This window comes from Zea mays, chromosome 8 (genome assembly GCF_902167145.1).
Source record: "Zea mays cultivar B73 chromosome 8, Zm-B73-REFERENCE-NAM-5.0, whole genome shotgun sequence".
NCBI lineage: Eukaryota > Viridiplantae > Streptophyta > Magnoliopsida > Poales > Poaceae > Zea > Zea mays.
Genome location: NC_050103.1, coordinates 134196722 through 134217341, shown reverse-complemented (window position 1 = coordinate 134217341; position 20620 = coordinate 134196722). Strand labels below are relative to the sequence as shown.

At 45.2% G+C, this 20620-nt stretch overlaps 1 long non-coding RNA gene and 1 pseudogene across 1 annotated transcript; both read left to right on the top strand.

Moving 5' to 3' along the window:
- Positions 1 to 18770: 18770 nt before the first annotated feature.
- Positions 18771 to 18978, top strand: LOC111590062 (uncharacterized; annotated as a pseudogene).
- On the top strand, positions 18929 to 19979 carry LOC118473141 (uncharacterized). The gene is made up of 2 exons (XR_004852061.1): positions 18929 to 19333; positions 19461 to 19979. It is a non-coding gene; the product is annotated as an uncharacterized lncRNA (long non-coding RNA).
- The last annotated feature ends 641 nt before the right edge of the window (positions 19980 to 20620 follow it).

Genomic DNA, 20620 nt, shown 5'->3' with positions numbered 1-20620 from the left:
AAAGATCCCCACTCTGATAATTGCTTCGAGAGTGATCTGGTGAAGGAAAATCCAGTATGTCTTTAAAACTTCAACCACAAATCTGCTCAACGGGAACCGAAGTCCAGCTTTGAAGAAGCTTCGGAAGATCACAACTTCGTTTTCTTCGGGAGCAGGAACGGCTCTGTCTATGTCAGCCCTCACAATAGACATATCTCGAAAATACCTTCCTCTCATATTATCAAGATGACTCTGTTTGATAGTTGATTTCCCGAAGACTACATGACTTGGTCGCCAGGGCCGATCTTCAGAGTCTTCGCCTCCACTTTCCATATCATAGTTGTCGCTATCATCAGTGTCTTCAGACAAGCCTTCTAGTATCTCTTTAGTTATCTTCTCTGTATTTGTTTTTGCTATTGACTCAATAAATCCAGCAGTCTTCTCCTCAAGGAGCTTCTCCTCTTCGCTCAGCTTCGTCTCAGCAACAACTTTTTTGTCTTGAGACATCTTTTCTTCGGGTATGACGAAAACGCGTCCTTAAAACCAAAGCTTAGGGAGTCTGGGAAACTAAGCAGGCGGTGGCAAGCAAGAGCTAAAAACTAAGTAAACAAAACAGTGGCAAGTAGTGTACCAAATGTGCTCAGGGTGAGTTCCTATTTATACGATCGACGCGCTCCAAGTTGGAGGGTCCCGTTTGTCATTGACTGTTGCTATTCTAGCAAAGGGAAGATATTTTTTCGGACCTTTGGCTTAGGGCCTTCGTCTATGTCGCAATCGGAATTCGTTATTCTAATAAATTAACATTGCGAGGGGCTACTATTGGGGGCCTTCGGCCTCCGAAGGTCCTCAAAAATGTAATTTAACAATGTTTCCCAAGTATGATTTATGGACAGGTATCTTCAGATTCATGGTAAAAGTAGACACGATGAGGAGCTTGATCGTGACGAAGGTTGTCGTCGCTCCGAAGCTGTGCGAAAGGGAGCTTCGGCTAAATCGCAGAAAAGGGAACCGACTTAAAAGGGAAAAGGTTGTTCAGTCCTCATAGATTTTTCTATAAGTCAATATCAAATATAAAGGGCATAATTGTAATCTTTCATAGGTTGTGTCCTGTGCCTATAAATAGGTGAACAGTACCCCCGTAGTGTTCACGCTGACTTGTACTTGCTCGTGAGTCACGCTTGTACTTTTATCTTCTGTCAAGCTGAAGGTACATTTGTAATTCAATATTATTTCTATTTTTCCATGATAATATAATAAAGTTATAGTAATGATGTTATATGATTATTCATGTTATCTTTCATGTTTCATATGCTTCATCTTTCATTAATGTATACTGTGATGATGAAGGTATGTCCTTCATGACCTTCGTCCGAAGATCGTTATATCCTAAGGGGAATAATGCTTCGAAGGACGAAGGACATTAACATTTAATACTCTGTGTTGTCTTGTTCTTGACTCTTAGCATTTGAGAACAAGTCCCCAACAACAGTCTTTTCCCTTTTAAGTCGGTATCATCCTTCGTCTTTAGCACGCCATCATGTCGAAGCTCTTCCAATCGTACCTTCGGCTTATATCTTCATGTTACACCTGCCTTTGTATTGTTTTTCCGGAGGTGTTTCTGCCTTGAGGACCTTCGGCGGAGAAGAAGGCCCCCAACACTACTTTCCCACGGATTAGAAGCATGTGGATGTGTGAGATGAGAACTAGAGTATGATCTCAAAGGTTAGTAGAGATGTTTAAGGAAGACTAAACTTAGAGAGCTTAAGTGTCATTTGAACCCTAGAACACTCAAAATCCTAATTGAAACCCTGAAAACCCTAATTAGTGCTCTATAAGGTGATTTCAATTTCTATGCACTTTTGGACAAAAGTGTATATATCAAAGTGATAGAGTAACAAAAGTTAAGCAACTTTCATCTTTGGGAATTTCCAAGTTTTGTGGAGCAATTTGGGGTAAATTGCAAAAAGGTCAAAGAGTACCCAAATGCTTAACTCTGAAAAACAGTGTTATCAGGCTGACTTCAAGCCTCTGTATCTCTTAATCTACGAGGATTTTGTCATGGGTCACTACAACAAATTTGTAGATTTACTATAGTAGTCCAAGTTTGATTAAGCGATTGAGCCCTAGAACTGTACAGAAATTGGAACAAAATGGCCTAGAAGTTGGGCTGTCAGTCGAGTGCTAATCTGAAATCAGACTGTCAGTTGCATCGGATCAATTTTGGGGCTGAATTGTGCTTGATCCAGTGAGTAGATGACTATGATCTCTATGACAAAGTTGGAGCTGGTTTATAGGAGAATAAATTTGATGTAATCAGGTTAGTAGCTCATCACATAGAAATTGAAGAAAAACACCCCTGAAGTTGCTCTGTCAGACGAACTGAATGAGATCGACATGGTACAGTCGACTGAAAAAGATCTAAGATGCAGCGCACCTCGCCGCCGATGATCTTCGTGCGATGATTCGCGCTGGCCGCTATGATTCGTGCTTAGTTCGGGAAGGATATTACCGCGGGAGTGAAAAGATCAGAGGGGGTTGGATTGAGTCTGCCTCATCGTACCCACTTGCCTGGCGACGTGGCCGTGGGGGCATCGTCGTGGTGGCCGCCGTTTACCTCAGTCGTGCCACGTCATCGACCGTGTTACCACGTCAAAATTGGTCGCGAGTGATAGCTAGTTACCACCCCGAGACCTTGCTCAATTGTGCGCCATGACGAATGAGTTCTGGTGACTGACCCACTCATCGTCGTAGGCTCAACCTTGCCCAAATTCGTGGCACTGGTGGTCGATCCCTATAAATTGACGCCTCTCTCTGCTCCACTATCTTGTTACGAACCCAGCGCACCACTCCTCACTCCCGATCATCCACCATAGCTCGTGAATTCCCGTTTCCCCCCAAATCGGCCAAGAACACCACCGTGAGACATCGCGCCGTGTCCAGCCGTCCACAGGTCCGTTCACGTCCCTCTGGTCCACGTTTCTACATCCTCTGATGCTAGTGAAGCTCTCAGTCTCGGTCGATTGAGCGCTACCACACCATAGCTTAGAGAACATCGCGTTGTTGTCCGGGAACGCTGCCACGGACATAGCTCACGTCGACTGGCTGTTTCCGGTAGTCTCTGTCCAAGTTTGTGCGAGCACCATAACCCTAGTGGGTCATTGAGTCGTTTCACGTCCCTGGATTAAACTCGACTGGCTTGGGTAAACCGATAAAGGCACGCCGGTGATTCGGTTCCCCCGTTGTTGCGAGCAGCTATGAATTAATGGCGCTCTGGTCGAATTGAGCATGTGAGTGTGTTCGGGTTGAATCTGTGATGGTGTCCGTGCGCTTGACACCATCAGAGCACGTCATCGCCGGCAAGTACGCGCGACTCCGGCCATGTGCTCGACTCGGCGCCATCAGGGACTTGAGCTGCGAAGGAATAGAAATGCGGGGACCTATATGCGATTGTTAGTGAGACGTAAGGAATAGTGTCAAGGACTCTTTACCGATTATTCAAATGGCTAGGGATCTTTGTGCAAAACCGATCGCGTGGGCGCAGGCGCGTTCCCCTGTTCACGAACCAACTCGGGCCATATACGGTCGGTTACTATTCATTATTTCTTCTTTTCTTTTTACTGTCATCTTGGGAAATTTGTAGAAAATAGTAGAAAATTAGTAAAATCATGAGACCAATTTTGCTAGATTCCTAAAATCAAGTAGTATTTAATAAAAATAATTCCAAGATTTTTATCCCAAACCTAGAATTGTGTAGCATTTAAATATGCTTAAACCAAGCCTTTTTGAATTTCAGAAATAGTTTAGTAATTCCAAAAATCATAAACTTTTTAAGTAAGCTCAATATGATGATTAGAGCCCCTGAGTGAAGTTTGAAATGATTTGGACACTGTTTGATCAGAAACCCAATAACTAGCCTCATAAGGTTAATTACTTGATACTAATCCTAAAGGAATACCTAATTAGAAAACCTTAGTGATTAGTTTGTACCATGAAGGAAAGTTGTATTCAAGATGCAACTTATTATATTTTATTGTGTAAACTGCATATTCATGACATAGCATAAGCATTCATATATATGTATTATCATGTATAGAACACGAGGAAGAAACCGTAGTAGAAGAAGAGGTTGTCTCCCAGACTTAGAATCTTCCAGTGTAGAACAACTTTTACTTCGACATCTGCGGTGTGGAACCAGAACCTCCTGCAACACAAGGCAAGCCCTGGTGCATTATCCCTTTTCCTTGTTGTTTTAAAATCTTTATCACCTTATATGATGCATTAGGTGATAGGAATTGTGTGATAAACAGTTGATGCATTTCCTTCCTTGGAAATTGGTTACCATTCCTTGTTTGCCTATTTTAAACAAGTTTTCTAATGCTTAGTTTGCTATAGAAAATAAAAGGTTTTGTTTTGAAAAAAAGGTGATGCTTCACATGGGATGAGAATTTTTACAGAGAAAAGACTGATGGTGGTGGATCCATCACGGTCGTGATGGGTTCAACATCCGAAAAGAGTACCTCTGTCAGGTACCAAACTTTGTGTTTTAAATGATAAAGACGAGACCGGGCGGGTGACTTGAACGAGAAGGAAGTCTCGGTGTAGTGCCTCCGTCTGAGTCGCTTAAGGACCGAGCCGATGTAGGCTTGATGATCGAGGACCTTTTAACTGGCCATATGCCTCGTCATGGGTAAGCTTTGCCTTGGTCGGACCAATACCAGAAAGGCTACCGTGCAATGGGAGTGGAGAGATGGCGAGAGTAGCATGTACCCTCTGTGGCAAGAGGCTGGACGGTGGAGTATTTGTGCTCTCGGTTGGCGTGAACCCATTCTGGTCTTGAGAAACCCGGGTGCGAGTTGACATATGCAAGGGTTAAGTGCTACATATGTCGTGTGGTCGGAGATCCCCAACTGGGTATTAATCGATTCGGATCGCCGTTACTTCTCGGACATGAAGACTTGGTCACTGCCCTACACGTAGCAACAAGTGAACTGAAGGGATGATAAAAGATGGCTAGTATAGGCCAAGTGCTTGATCTAGAATAGAAAGAAATCTAGATGCAGGTAACTACCTAACCTAATAAGTAAAATGAATTTTTAAGGATCCACTCATAGTAAGTTTTTCTGCAAAGAGAGTCTTTAAATCTTGATAAGCTTTACCTTGATTCTCAAAAGCCAGCATATCCTTGAGAGTCTTTTTTCTTTAATGGGTAAGACTTGCGAAAGTACACTCCGTACTCATGGTTTTCAAACCCATGTTGTTGTTGGTGATGAAACTACTGAGTTCTGTTGTTTCTGTTCCAAGGTGGTTCCCAAGCAGGAGGATGAAAACTAAGACTTATCTGGGGAAGGTGTTTTGCCTTCCTGTGATGTAATAATAAGTTTACGCACTCAAGTACCCGGATATGTAATAACCAAATCTTTCTATATTTTACTTATGAATGTAAACTGTGTTATTGTAATCCTTTCCTCTTACTCTGATGATGTGTAATGTCTGCGTGATGGGTTAAGCGCTCTTAGGCGATGTGATGGAGATACAAATAACTAGACCTGCTGAGTCATTGTGCGCATCTGCACGACTGTTTGAGGCCCTCAGGACAAGGACATCTGTAGGTGGACCTAATACCTTAGAAGGTTCCATGACAAAAATCGGCCCCGGGCTTTTGAAAAATGGTATTCCCAGTCCCATAGGCACTGGTATTTATAGAATTTAATAAAGAAATTCATTTTTAAATACAAAATTAATTCTAGAGGCTTGTAAAATACATAACTTCTCTGTGATAACTCCGATCTTCTTCGTTCAAGTTGTGTTAGGTCCGTAATGAAATTTCTCACTCAGTAGCAACATTATCTTTATTGTATCATACATGTTATAGTTAGATATTTATTTATCCAATGTTTAGTAGATTAAAGCTTGCTAATCAAAGTTAATCTATCTGTGATTATAATCTAACTGAAATATAATCTATAATGATGCCATAACTTGGATTAAAGTTGAATTAGTTATTTCTTTAATATCTTCTCTCATATAATTTACATTAATCAACATAGAATTTAGTTTTTATTATTTAATCATGAAAATCTTCTGCAAACCATATTTTTCACCGTAACTCCGATTTTAATGGTTCTTGAACCCACGCTCTCGTAGAATCATGTAGAATATTTTTACGTTGTTTGTTCTCATGTTTGGTGTACTGTTATTTTTATGTCCTCCTTGTCTATTTGTATGTGTTGCTATGAGTATCAGTGAGGTCACGAGAAACTCGAAGACCAATTTGGTGAATTACCTGGGATCTCAAATCACAGGCAAGTTGTGTCCTTGATCACTCTTCTTTGCCTAATAATGTTCCTATTAATCACTGTGACATGCTCAGGTTAATCTGATGGGACCTAATATGCTCTCCTAGTATTGTTTATCCTACACCTTGCAAAGAAATGATTTATTGAATTATGATCATGTTTCACTATTATTGCTAGTTTATTATTGTTCATGACAAGATCATTGTGTTAATTGGAACATGGAGCGACCACCCAGGAAAACAGTGCTATCACAAGGGTGGTATGTAACACCCTTAGCCGACTAATTAGGAAAGCTAGTGGATGACTACCTTACCCGAAAGGGGCAAGAGCGATAGAGGAGTTGTGATATAGGGAGGTTCTCGGGTCGATCATGCTGCGATGGCTTTTCGGACGAGGGATTCCTATATTTCCCTTCTCAGAAACCGTAGCGGGTTTTCTGAAGGTAGTGGAACTTTGTAAAGGCCTCGTAGTGCTACCATGTCTCGTCTCCTTGGTAGAGATGAATGGGAAGTCGTGATCCCTTGGCAAATGAGTAACATGACTTGTGGGTAAAGATATGCAACCTCTGCAGAGTGTAGAACCGGTATATCAGTCATGCTCACGGTCATGAGCTGCTCAGACCCTCACATGAGTAAACTATGGAACTAAACTTAATTTGTCATATGCAATGCATTGTGGGTGTTATAATTAACTGTGATCTCTTATTTATTTGGGTTGGTATCTACTTATACCTAGTAACTCCTAATAAAACTTTGACTAACTTTAAAAGCAATGTTTAGCTTTAACCATCTCCTTTGGTAAGCATTACACTTCACATGAGCCTCCACCGTAAGTGAGCTCATACACATTATTTCACACAACTTGTTGAGCGATGAACGTATGTGATCTCACCTTTGTTGTACTCAAACCCCAGGTCAAAAACCGGTATTGTAAGATAAGGAGCATGAAGGATGTCACGATGAGTTCATAAAAGGTCTAGATCGTCATCTCCCAATTAACTATGGTTGCGGAGAATCGTTGTCTTCCTATGATATAATTATTTAGTTATTTTATACATAACTCGTATTATACAGTAAAAATGTGGCATTCATTTATGTACCTGTTCGAACCAGAATTGAGCGGCGGACTGTCCGGCCCTGAGGCCGGACGGTCCGCGGTCCGGACGGTCCGCGCCTGTGGGCCGGACGGTCCGCGCGTGCGCAGAACAGATTAGGGTTCCGAGTTTTGTGCTACGGTTGTTAGCTATATTCGCGGGATTAGCTCGGAATCAGTTGTGTAAAGGGTCCAGCCCCCCTCCTCTATAAATAGAGAGGTCTACGGCCGATTTGTAATCATCAACAATCGAATCAATACAACTTTTACTCGCATTTTATCCTAGGAGTAGTTCTAGTCTAGTTTAGGTTTAGCCACTCGATCCCCAAATTCTCCGTCTCTCCTCGACTCTACGTCGATTAGAGGAGTCTAGGTCGGCCTGCCCGAGCCTAGACACCACCTAGGATCTCTACTCCCCGACGGGGTCCCTCCCGGGAGCGAGATCCAGGCGCCGTCGGCGATCTTCCGCCATCCCTGCGTACGTGCGGACCGTCTGGCCCCAGGGCGCGGACCGTCCGGCCGTCAGGCAGAAGTCCCAGCAGCGCACCAGGCCGCGGACCGTCCGGCCCCAGGCCGCGGACAGTCCGCCCTTGCGCAGAGCGCACCACCGCGCCTCGCACCAGGCCGCGGACCGTCCGGCCCCTGCGCGCGGACCGTCAGCCCCTGTGCAGAGGGCACCGCCACGGTTCTTGTTGAGTGTTTGGCGCTCCGAAAAGGCGTCAACATACTTTTGGCGACTCCGCTAGGGACGACATATCTAAGCTCATCAAATCGGCCCTCAATGGCCGGTTCAAGGGATAGCTCTGATATTTCTCCAAGCAACATCATAGAGCCGACTTGGGAAACCTTGCCGGCTGACGAGCAGCTCCAGTTCGAGGAGCACAAGGAGCGGATGATCCAGGAGGCGAAAGCAAAGTTCTTGGCCAACTTCAAAGTGGACAGGAACAACAAGGTCGTCCGACATCGGGCAACGGATCCGGCTTCGCTCCAACCCACGCCAGATATCCCCAATGTAAGTAATACCAACGATCTGCAATCTCTTAGAAATTATGTAGAAGATCAGCGTGAACAAATGCAGAACATCATAGGGGGTATGCAAAGCGATCTTAAGAGACTAGTACGTGCATTTGATAAATCTAGTATCGCAAATTTTCCTTCGCACGAGGTTGAGTTAGGAGATAACGCGTGTAACACATCGGCTACAGGTTGTCACGACCAGTCACAACCCCTTTATGGGATGCCGATGGACACATACCCTAATCAACCGCAAATCGGCAGCAAACCAGCCGATCTGCACATGCCCGGACCGTCCGCACGTGAGCGCGGACCGTCCGGGCCAGCAACAGTCGGGCCTATTTTTAATGAGTTACCTAGATATGCGACCGAGCCACCACACACGGCACAGAACCTAAACTACCCAGTCGGACCGTCCGCGTACAACAACGGACGGTCCGCACATAATCACGGACGGTCCGGGCCAATGTCCGGACAGTCCGCACATGACCTTTTTGAGGAGGATTGTTACCGGAATCCTCACCCGTCCCAGCAGCACTTCCCATCGCACTATACAATGCATCAACCCATTAATTCAAGGTCCAGAACCCAGGAAAACTTTCCGGCCCCACCCAGGAGGCTGGAAAGAAACGATCAAACATATGACCCATATAGGGCAAATGAAAATGCACCACGTAACTCAAACCAATGGGGGGAAAGACATCATGCTAATATCCAGCCAACCCCACCTATGTTTGACCAGAGAGCCGGTGGTCTCGCACCGGCTGCCATTGATATAGTAAGGGAAGAGATAGCCGGGGCGTTCCGAGATAAGCTCGGAGTAAGCATGGTCCCTGGGGGGCAATCATATCGGAAACCTTATGACAGCCGATTTGATCACCACCCATACCCACAGGGAACCAGGATACCCGAATTCGCAAAATTTTCGGGTGATCAAGGGAAAAACACACGCGAACATATAGGCCAGTTCTTAGCACAATTGGGAGAATTGGCCGACACAGAGGCATTTCGCGTACGTTTATTTTCATTATCGCTAACAGGAACCGCGTTTGCATGGTATGCCACTTTACCTCCTAATTCCATTTCATCATGGGGGGATCTAGAACAAAAATTTCATGATCATTTTTTCTCCGGTGACTATGAGTTGGATTTGGTAGATTTAGTGTCGTTGCGGCAGACAAAAGATGAATCGGTTAATGATTACATCCGGAGATTCCGAGATACGAGAAACCGATGCTTTCAAATTCATTTAACAGAGAAACAGCTAGTAGGATTAGCCTTTAATGGTCTGCGATATTATTTAAAAGAAAGATTAGAAGGCATCCAATTCTTTACACTAGCACAATTACACCAGAGAGCTTTGGCTTGTGAAAGCCAAAGCAAAGAAACTGCTAAAACAATTCGTCACAACGTACATGTAGTAGAATGCGACCAAAGTAGCTCAGAAGACGAATCAGCAGAGGTGTATGCTGCTGAAATGGTTTGGCCAAGGCAGGCCAAATCTTCGGCTTGTGCCTCCTTACAGCCGGTTCAAAAGAAACAGCAAGAGGAGGTTAAGTTTACATTTAATGTTGGTAAGTGTGATAGAATATTCGATGAATTACTTAAGAATGGCAACATTAAAATAAATCACACTGTTCCATCCGCCGACGAGCTAAAACGTCGTGCATATTGCAAGTGGCATAACTCATTTTCTCATGCCACTAATGATTGTAATGTATTTCGGCGACAGATTCAATCGGCCATTAATGAAGGACGATTGAAATTTCAGGAAATGCAGGTGGATACAGAGCCCTTTCCGATGAACATGATTGACTTCGAGGGCAAGAAAGTCCTGATTCGGCCAAATACAGCTGATAAAGGCAAAGGCAAGGAAACAATCATCGGCAATGCTAAAAAGGCCGATGGGGATTGTAAAGCTTCTTGCAGGAAAGTGGTTGCCGAGAAGACTCCCGATGGAGGGGAGACCCTGAAGGTGACCATCACAGCCTCTAGCATTGGGGGGCAAGCGCAGACGGGAAGACAGTTGCAGGAACCCGTGCTGCGCATCACGGACAGTCCGCCGTCCAAACGCGGACGGTCCGACGCTTCGCCGGACGGTCCGGAGGACTCTGGCGGACGGTCCGGCCGTGCTCAGGACCCCCAGCGACCACGTACCTTCAAACCACGACGACCCGAGATAGGTACGTGGAAAACCAATACATTTAAAGCAGCTGGTCGGCTGATCAAGCCTGGCCCGACTTTCGATCAATTGTTGTCTAAATACGTGAAAAAGAAGGCCGGCCCTAGTGACCGGCCACCAAAGCGACCCCGCTCACCCATTCATGAGCAACGTCAGGTCAGGCCGATTGGATCACCTCACCAATCGGATGAAATGAGAGGTCCTATTGTACAAGTGAGACCTAACATACCTGCATGGACACCTCCACCTCCATATCCACCTATGCCATATCCATACACATATTTACCTCCGCCATATGTCCCAAATCAAATGTGGGGCATGCCACCATATCCATTTGGGATGCCACAGTACCCCGCCTGGGGGGCACCCCAAACATCTGTTTTTGACAGGTTGACGCCACCAGTACAAGACCGATTGAGCACTGCTCAATCCGGTCACCAGGCACAAACTCAACAGGATTGCCGGACTACTCGGCCTTACAGGCCGACCAATCCGGCAGGGGGGCATATGCCTGTAGCGACTCAAAGAACAACAAAAAAGGACATCATCAAAATAGGCACCGCAGATGTTGTCATACAGGGAGATAATAAAGGGCCAATGATTTTCGGCGAATCGACCAACACAACCGAAAAGGATACGGCTACCATCAAAACAGCCGATCCAAAATACTCCATGCCTCGATGGTGCCCAGCGGGATTGACACGATCTCAAAAGAGAAAATTACAGCGCCTAAGAGCAAAGGAGAGCCAGGAAAAGGAGGCAGAAAAGACATTCAATGACACACATCCACTATACCCGCCACCGCAAAAGAAATGGAGACCGAAGGCCGTTGAGAAAAAACAAACGGCCACAGGAATAGAAAGTCAATCTGCACCAGGCGCGGACCGTCCGACCCCTGCGCAAGGACCGTCCGCCGTTCACCAGGAAGTCTCTGGACAACCTGCACCAGGCGCGGACCGTCCGACCCCCGCGCGCGGACCGTTCGCCGTTCACCAGGAAGCCTCCAACGACACGACAACATCAATGGAAGAAGACGACCTGCTGGGAGAAGACCTGGTCGACTACGAGGCTTCTCCAGAACGCCCAGGTATGGATGTAAATGTTATTACATTTTCTGCCGATTGTACTATTATCGGCGACGATGAACCTGTTGTTGCCCAGTTTGATTTTGGTCCTAAAGAAGCCGCCTTTACTAAACCAAAAGAATCGGTAAATCATTTAAAGCCGCTCTTCGTGCGCGGCCACATTGATGGGATACCGATTGCTAAGATGTTGGTAGATGGAGGGGCGGCTGTAAATCTAATGCCTTATTCGTTATACAGAAAATTAGGTAAACAAGACGACGAACTTGTCCAGACCAACATGACCCTCAGCGGTGTTGGAACTGATAGTTCGATCAAAGCCAAGGGAGTCACGTCCGTTGAATTAACCATCGGGACTAAGACCCTTGCTGCTGCATTCTTCGTCGCTGATGTAGAAGGAAATTACAGTTTAATCCTAGGCAGAGATTGGATTCACGCCAATCAATGTATACCTTCTACATTACATCAAATGCTGATACAATGGGTAGGCGATGATATAGAACAAGTACATGCTGATGTATCGGCCTGCATCGCTGTGGCCGATGCCCCTGTACTCTGGACGTATGAGACCGCTACATGTCTCACAGGAGTAGACTTTTCTGATTATCAATTCATAAGTATAGATAAGAAAGGTTTCATTCCTGTAATGCTAGAGCCGATGGAAAATCGGCTAAATCCTAAATAAAGTTAAATGATGAATACACACAAAGTTCATGAGTCTTTGGTCACGGACAGTTCGGCCGCCAAGGCCGGATGGTCTGGTCTTTCACAAAAGAGTTCGGACTTTAAGACCGAACATCTACCACAACGAAAAGACAGTATTACGGATGATCCGGTCCCCGAGACCGGACAGTCCGCCATCACACAAAGATCATCTGATTCCTCTGTGGGGGACATGATAGAGGAATTCAGAGATCTTGATAAACTAGGACAGGGGTTTACATCGGCCGATCCTTTGGAGGAGATTGACATAGGAGATGGTAAAACTCCAAGGCCGACTTTTGTAAACAAGACCCTGGAGACCGATTCTAGAAATGAGATGATCGGTCTATTAAAGGAATATTCAGATTGCTTTGCTTGGAATTATACTGAGATGCCTGGATTAAGCCGAGAGATCGTAGAGCATCGGCTGCCTATTAAATCTGGTTTCAGACCTTTCAAGCAAAAAGCTAGAACATTTCGTCCGGATCTTCTCCCACGCATCAAGGACGAAATCCACCGGCTGCTAGAAGCTGATTTTATCAGACCTTGCAGATACGCAGAGTGGGTCTCCAATATTGTGCCGGTGGAGAAGAAGGAGACAGGTAAACTTAGAGTATGCATTGATTTTCGCAATTTAAATAGAGCAACTCCTAAAGACGAATATCCCATGCCCATAGCCGACACATTAATCAATAATGCATCAGGAAATAGAATTATTAGCTTCCTTGATGGTAATGCCGGATATAATCAGATTTTCATGGCCGAAGAAGATGCGTCTAAAACGGCCTTTATATGTCCAGGCTTCATTGGTTTATTTGAGTGGGTTGTCATGACATTTGGTCTAAAAAATGCTGGTGCTACTTATCAGAGGGCTATGAATTTGATCTTCCATGAATTGTTAGGAAACACTGTGGAAGTTTACATTGATGATATTGTAGTCAAATCGGCTGGGTTTAGTTCTCATATAGCTGATTTGCGCAAGGCCTTTGATAAAATGCGTCAGTATGGTTTGAAAATGAACCCACGTAAATGTGCTTTTGGAGTGTCGGCTGGTAAGTTTTTAGGATTTGTCATACATGAACATGGTATAGAGATAGACCCTGACCGAATCAAGTCTATTCGGAATGTGGGGCCTCCGACCTGTAAAGTCGAGGTACAGAGGTTCCTCGGCAAGGTGAATTATTTACGAAGATTTATTTCTAACCTAGCCGGGAAGATTGATGCGTTTACCCCTATTCTTCGGCTTAAGAATGATGCCGAATTCACTTGGGGGGCAGAACAGCAAGAGGCATTTGATCTCATAAAAAAATACTTATCTTCGGCTCCCGTATTAAAAGCACCACAAGCAGGAGTGTCATTTCGATTATACATTGCAGCTGAGGATAAGGTCATTGGGGCTGTTCTGACACAAGAAACTGAGGGGAAGGAGCATGTTGTGGCATATCTAAGCCGAAGGTTGGTGGATGCTGAAACAAGGTACACTTTTATTGAAAAGTTATGTTTATGCTTGTTTTACGCATGCACCAAATGTATATGTTATTTACTGTCTAGTCATTGCACTGTTTCTGGTCAAGCCGATGTGATCAAATACATGTTGCATAACCCAATTATGAGTGGCAGAATTGGTAAGTGGGCTTATGCACTAATAGAATATGACTTGGCCTATGAACCATTGAAATCTATGAAAGGCCAAGTTGTAGCGGATTTCATTGTAGAACATCGGGTTAATGATATTCATGAGCTAGACATGTCATACCTCACTATTACTCCTTGGACTTTATATTTTGATGGATCGGTTTGCCATGAAGGGCAAGGAATTGGCATTGTACTTGTTTCACCAAGTAATGTCTCCTTTGACTTCTCCAGCCGATTGGAAACTTATTGCACTAATAATCAAGCTGAATATGAGGCCCTCCTATTCGGTTTAGAACTTTTAGATGGTATGGGAGTAAAACATGTGATGGTATTTGGTGATTCTCAGCTGGTTGTCCAACAAGTGTTAGAAGAATATCAATGTCTTGATGGTACTCTAAATAGTTATCTTGAGAAATGTTGGAGCATAATCCATTCTTTTGACGAATTCAGTATTCGGCATATCTCTAGAGTTGAGAATCATAGAGCTAACAACTTGGCACAAGATGCATCGGGTTATCGGATAAAGAGAGGGAAATTTCACAAAACTGAAAATCTGATAACCAGTGCAGAGCCAAAATCCCAGGTCGCGGACCGTCCGCGTGTTGACGCCGGACCGTCCGAGGTTACCAGAAAGGTTCTCTTAATCGATTCGGCTGACAATGAAGCCGATACAAGTGATTGGAGGACACCTATACTTAATTATTTGCAAAATCCCAATATCAGGACAGATAAGAACATTCGGCGAATAGCTTTCAAGTATGTTTTGATGAGTGATGAACTTTATCGCCGAACGGTTAATGATGTCCTGCTTAAGTGCTTGGGCCCAGATGATGCTATATTAGCCATGGCCGAAGTACATGAAGGAATTTGTGGTACCCATCAATCAGCTCCAAAGATGAAGTGGTTGTTGCGAAGGTCTGGTTTTTATTGGCCTAGTATGACAGCTGATTGTTTCAAGTACTACAAGGGGTGCCAAGTGTGTCAAAAATTCGGCGACCTACAGTTGGTCCCTGCAGCCGAATTACATCCTATCATCAAGCCTTGGCCATTCAGAGGATGGGGATTAGACTTTATTGGAGAAATTCATCCTTCATCATCAAAGGGGCATCGGTTTGTGTTAGTTGCCACTAACTATTTCACCAAATGGACTGAAGCCGTTGCTCTAAAGAACATGACGCACAAGGAGGTAATTGAGTTCATAACTGAGCATATTATTCATAGATTCGACATTCCCCAGACCTTGACTACAGATCAAGGTACTTCTTTTATGTCAAAGGAGGTACGTGAATTTGCTGAATTATACAGAATTAAGCTACTTAATTCGTCTCCATATTATGCTCAGGCCAATGGACAGGCCGAGTCTAGTAATAGGACGTTGATTAATTTGATAAAGAAGAAGGTATCTGATAATCCTAAGCATTGGCATAAGATTTTGTCTGAAGCTTTATGGGCTCATAGAATATCTAAACATAGTGCTACTAAAGTATCTCCTTTTGAGCTTGTCTATGGGCAGGAAGCAGTGTTACCTGTGGAAATAAGTTTGAATGCTGTCAGGTTTGCCAGACAAAATGATCTAACTGCTACTGATTATTATAATTCAATGATGGATAATATTGATGAGGTGACCGACAAGAGGATGATAGCTTTGGGAGCAATAGAAAAGGACAAGATCATGGTAGCCAGGGCCTACAACAAGAAGGTCAAAGCAAAATCATTCCAAGTAGGAGACTTGGTGTGGAAGACCATTCTACCTCTGAGGAATAAAGACCGAAAGTTCGGGAAATGGTCGCCAAGCTGGGAGGGTCCTTATAAAGTGAAACAGGTGATGTCTGGTAACGCTTATTTACTACAAACATTACAAGGCAAGGATTTACCTAAGGCTTTGAATGGGCGTTTCCTCAAACAGTACCATCCTAGTATGTGGCAAGATGCCTAAGAAAACCGATGTAATCACATCGAGTTAGTTGCTTTTGGTTCGCCCAGCTCCACCAAAAGGCAGGGGGGCATATGTTCGAACCAGAATTGAGCGGCGGACTGTCCGGCCCTGAGGCCGGACGGTCCGCGGTCCGGACGGTCCGCGCCTGTGGGCCGGACGGTCCGCGCGTGCGCAGAACAGATTAGGGTTCCGAGTTTTGTGCTACGGTTGTTAGCTATATTCGCGGGATTAGCTCGGAATCAGTTGTGTAAAGGGTCCAGCCCCCCTCCTCTATAAATAGAGAGGTCTACGGCCGATTTGTAATCATCAACAATCGAATCAATACAACTTTTACTCGCATTTTATCCTAGGAGTAGTTCTAGTCTAGTTTAGGTTTAGCCACTCGATCCCCAAATTCTCCGTCTCTCCTCGACTCTACGTCGATTAGAGGAGTCTAGGTCGGCCTGCCCGAGCCTAGACACCACCTAGGATCTCTACTCCCCGACGGGGTCCCTCCCGGGAGCGAGATCCAGGCGCCGTCGGCGATCTTCCGCCATCCCTGCGTACGTGTGGACCGTCCGGCCCCAGGGCGCGGACCGTCCGGCCCCAGGGCGCGGACCGTCCGGCCGTCAGGCAGAAGTCCCAGCAGCGCACCAGGCCGCGGACCGTCCGGCCCCAGGCCGCGGACAGTCCGCCCTTGCGCAGAGAGCACCACCGCGCCTCGCACCAGGCCGCGGACCGTCCGGCCCCTGCGCGCGGACCGTCCGCCCCTGTGCAGAGGGCACCGCCACGGTTCTTGTTGAGTGTTTGGCGCTCCGAAAAAGCGTCAACAGTACCTTGAATCATTGTATGTGTGAGACTTGATCCTATCATACATTTGGTTCGCGTCCGAGTTTGTCCTTAAATCCGGGTGCGACAGAACATTCAGAAACCACGTATATTTTTGGGCATTTAGTACCAAGATTAATCTTAGAAGGTGTGATAGAAATTACAAACCAGGCAATAAAAACAGCAGCAGACACAGAGTAGACAGTTCCCAGACTTCTCCGTCGCAGATGGAAGAGTCACAAGAATCCACGTACAGATTGGAGTGTAAATGCCACCATCTCATAAACTCAGTGAAAATCAGACAAAACATGCTGCTACAGCAAATTAATGAACCCCGGTTTCGGATTGGGAAAGTCAAGCACACAGCTAAGTTGAGAGAGAAACCAATTGACTCGCTTGAGCTTGAATTGGTCCAGATGGATTGGCAGTTTCAGTTGAGAGCTGGAACAGCTGTTACTCTCTCCTGGTCAGTTCAGACAGAGATTCAGATTTCAGAGCTGCTGCCTGGAATGCTGAGCTTTCTGGCTGTGCGTCTGCGATCCGGTCAGGTCGTTGTCGAACTGTTCATGCAAGTTTGTCAAGAATTGCCGCTGCCTGTTGAGGAGTGAATGGGCCAGCAGCCAGATGGCCTGGTTAGCGAAGCGAAAGGTATTGGTGATGAAGCTAGCTAAGTGTTCGCCGCCGCCCAAGACGGAGACGGTTCAACAACTCGCATCAGTGATCGTTGAAACTGAAGGCAGGACGCAGCAGGCGTCTGCTTCACGACTTCGTCAGGCGAGCGTGTTCGTCGACGCAAGATTTCATGAACACAAGAGGACAACTGTCGCAGCGTCAGTGTATACAGTCTAGAACAGGAGAACATATCAACCATATCCATAGATGCAACCGTGTATCCAAAACATAAAGATAAAGATAGGACAATCTTAACAATATTCTTTTTCAAAAACAATGCTCCCACCTCCTCCTAAGTATTTTTTAAAAGGATACTCCTACCTCCATTCTTAAGTCTTAGTAGCAAGTTTGCATTAATGGAAACAGTTATACCTGATATGTTCATCTTGAACAATACCAAGGTGTGTTTGTACAATCTCTACTTTAAATCACCAGATTCGTGCCCCGTGCGTCTTCTACATAGTACCTATCCCGGGCGGGGGCATGTGCAGCTGGTGCCAAAGAACAGGGTCCCAATCCTGCAAAGCCCCCCAAAATAATAGTCAGTTATAGTTTAACCAGTACACAGTTCAATAATGACTAGCCAATTATCCATACTTTACTACGTTTTTTATATATTATATAAATAGGTACTGAGATATTTATTCAAATATAATTATTGTTTATTTTTAAACCCTAATGTACATGTGGTCTGTTAGTTAGCTCTAATTTTCTGAAGCAGGGGACATGGCTCCGAGTGCTCGCTCTGTACTATTTTTATATAATTATTGTTTATTTGTAAATACTAAGGTACATGTGGTCTATGATAGCTGCGCGGGCGGGGTCGGGTGCTAGGCAGGCGCTGGGGGTCCATAGAGCAGTACTTGAGAAAGCGCTAGGCATGGGGCCCAAAGGGCACGAAACTGAGGTGAGGCACATGAGGCGGACCCAGAGTGTCAGCACCGAGAGTGAAACCGTGGTAGCATCAGGTGCCTACATTAGTTTTTTAATAGATTAGTATAGATATAGATTAGAAGGTCTAGCTAAGTTAGCTCAGTAAGGAGAAAACATAGTGTTCATCATGACAACCGAGTACCAATTCTCATGCAACTCGTTTTGGCTATATGGCGAAATACAATCAGCGCATGCTAACATAATACCTGAATGCTAAGATCATCCATTACCGTTATTAAACCATTTCCCACATTAAAGATTCAATCACTGTTAATAGATAAGATTAATATAGACCACCTATTCTTAATATAGAAACAAATTGGTACAAGGCCTTGAATTATGCCGAACCAGTCTTGATAGTACCACCTCGCTAGCTAGCTGGAGGAGAACGAGTGACCGAGCGAGCTATAAAAAAACGAGGTCAGACTCCTTTTCAACCCATACCTTCTCGACCTTTGTCTAAGATAAAGTATAATATTTGTTCTTATTAGTTTAATATTTTATATGTGGACCATATGTTCACTTTGGTATTAAACTTATTTTTTATAGGTATCGATCACACATGTGCACCGTACTAAGTAGCTCTTTACGCCTAAGCTTGCGATCCTTGCCCTACGCCACGTGCTGTTCCACGTCGTGGCCCTCTCTCGCCTCCCACGGTGACAACGATGCCGCGGACCGCCACTTGGCCCCCATTATATCCTTGCTCCACGCGTCCCGCCTCTAGACCTTCTCTGACCGCCCATTGCTGTCATTCCTCCGCGCACTCCGGTGGTTCTTGTCCCTCCGCCTTTTCCTCTCTCTCATGTCCTTCAACTCCCGCCCTTCCACCCGCTCCTTCAACACACTCCTCCAATCTCTCATCTACGCATGTTGCCTCTGCCTCGCCACCGCGCTCTTCTGCGCCACAACAACCAAGCTCTACATCATGCCCAACCTCGTCTCCTACAACATCGTGCTCATGGACCTTGTCGTCATCGGTGACTTCTACTCTATGCTGAAGGTGCTCGACAAAATGACTGACTGGGGGATCATCCCGGATGTCGTCATTTACACTATGGTTCTCACTACCTAATGTGCCAAAGGGGATCTTGAGGGTGCATAACAACTCTTTGATGATATTATTGCAGTGAGTGAAGGCCAGATGCTACTATGTACACGGTGCTCATAGATGGTATTGCCACCGTAGGAAGTTGCAAGATGCAGCAAGGATCATGGATGAGATGGAAACCGCTGGGGTGCAGCCAAATGAGGATTCATACTCTGTGGTGGTCAAAGCCACTGCAAGGAGGGAAAATCCACATAGGCATGTGATTTAGCGAGGGAGATGCTAGAGGCAGGTGAAAGGGAAATTGCCATGGAGCCATTTCTACCTGTTTTGGTGATCAAGTGTTCAACACACCATCTTGAACCATCTTCACATGAGCATGAGCACATGTTTACATAAAGGCAAGTTGAAGAGATCAAGTCCAAATGAGCTAATCTGGAGGGCCAAAAGTGCAACTTTGGGCAACACAACATAAACATGAGGTTTAAGCGTTTGAATAAGTTGCACACACCCTACTCTATGTTTCTAGCACTTTGTTTTGGCTACTAATTGTAATACCCAAAATCTATAAATAAAAATAGAGTTATGCATGATGTGGGTATATATATTTTTTTCCTTCTTGCATGTTATCATCATAATTAAAGTGTCCAACATGACTAAATAAATTATACATAAAATAAATTTGTGCATGCATGTTGGATCTTTGATTGGTGCATTTAATTCTAAATTTGGAGCTTGGACATAGATTTGAATTTTGAAGTTACAGATTCAAATTGAAAATATAAAACAGAAAAAAATGAAGAAAAGAAAAAGGAAAGGAGACTTGCCGAATTGGGCCCAATATACCTTGGCCCACCAGACCTTGCGCTTACGCGCCAGCCCATTGGCGCCCAGCGCCGACACCCCAAACCCGCACGTCAGTTGCTCGGCGCATGCGTTAGGGTGTGTTGACCAGCGGGCTCTCTCCGTCGGCCGCTTCCTCTCACACTCTCGTCGGACCACGTGTCCGCTTGTCATCTCCTCGTCCGCGCTTCTCAGCAGTACCTGTGTGTGCGGCGAAGACTCAACAGAACCTGAGAATTCCGGTATTCCGTTGTGGCCGCTCATCCCGAACCGACCTACCATGCTTATAAATCCGTGCCCGGGGCCCTCGTCTCCCTTTCCACCACCATAAACCTCATCGACCGCAAGGGAGAAGGAACAGAACCACAGTCGGTCGTCGCAGGAATAACTCACCCTCGC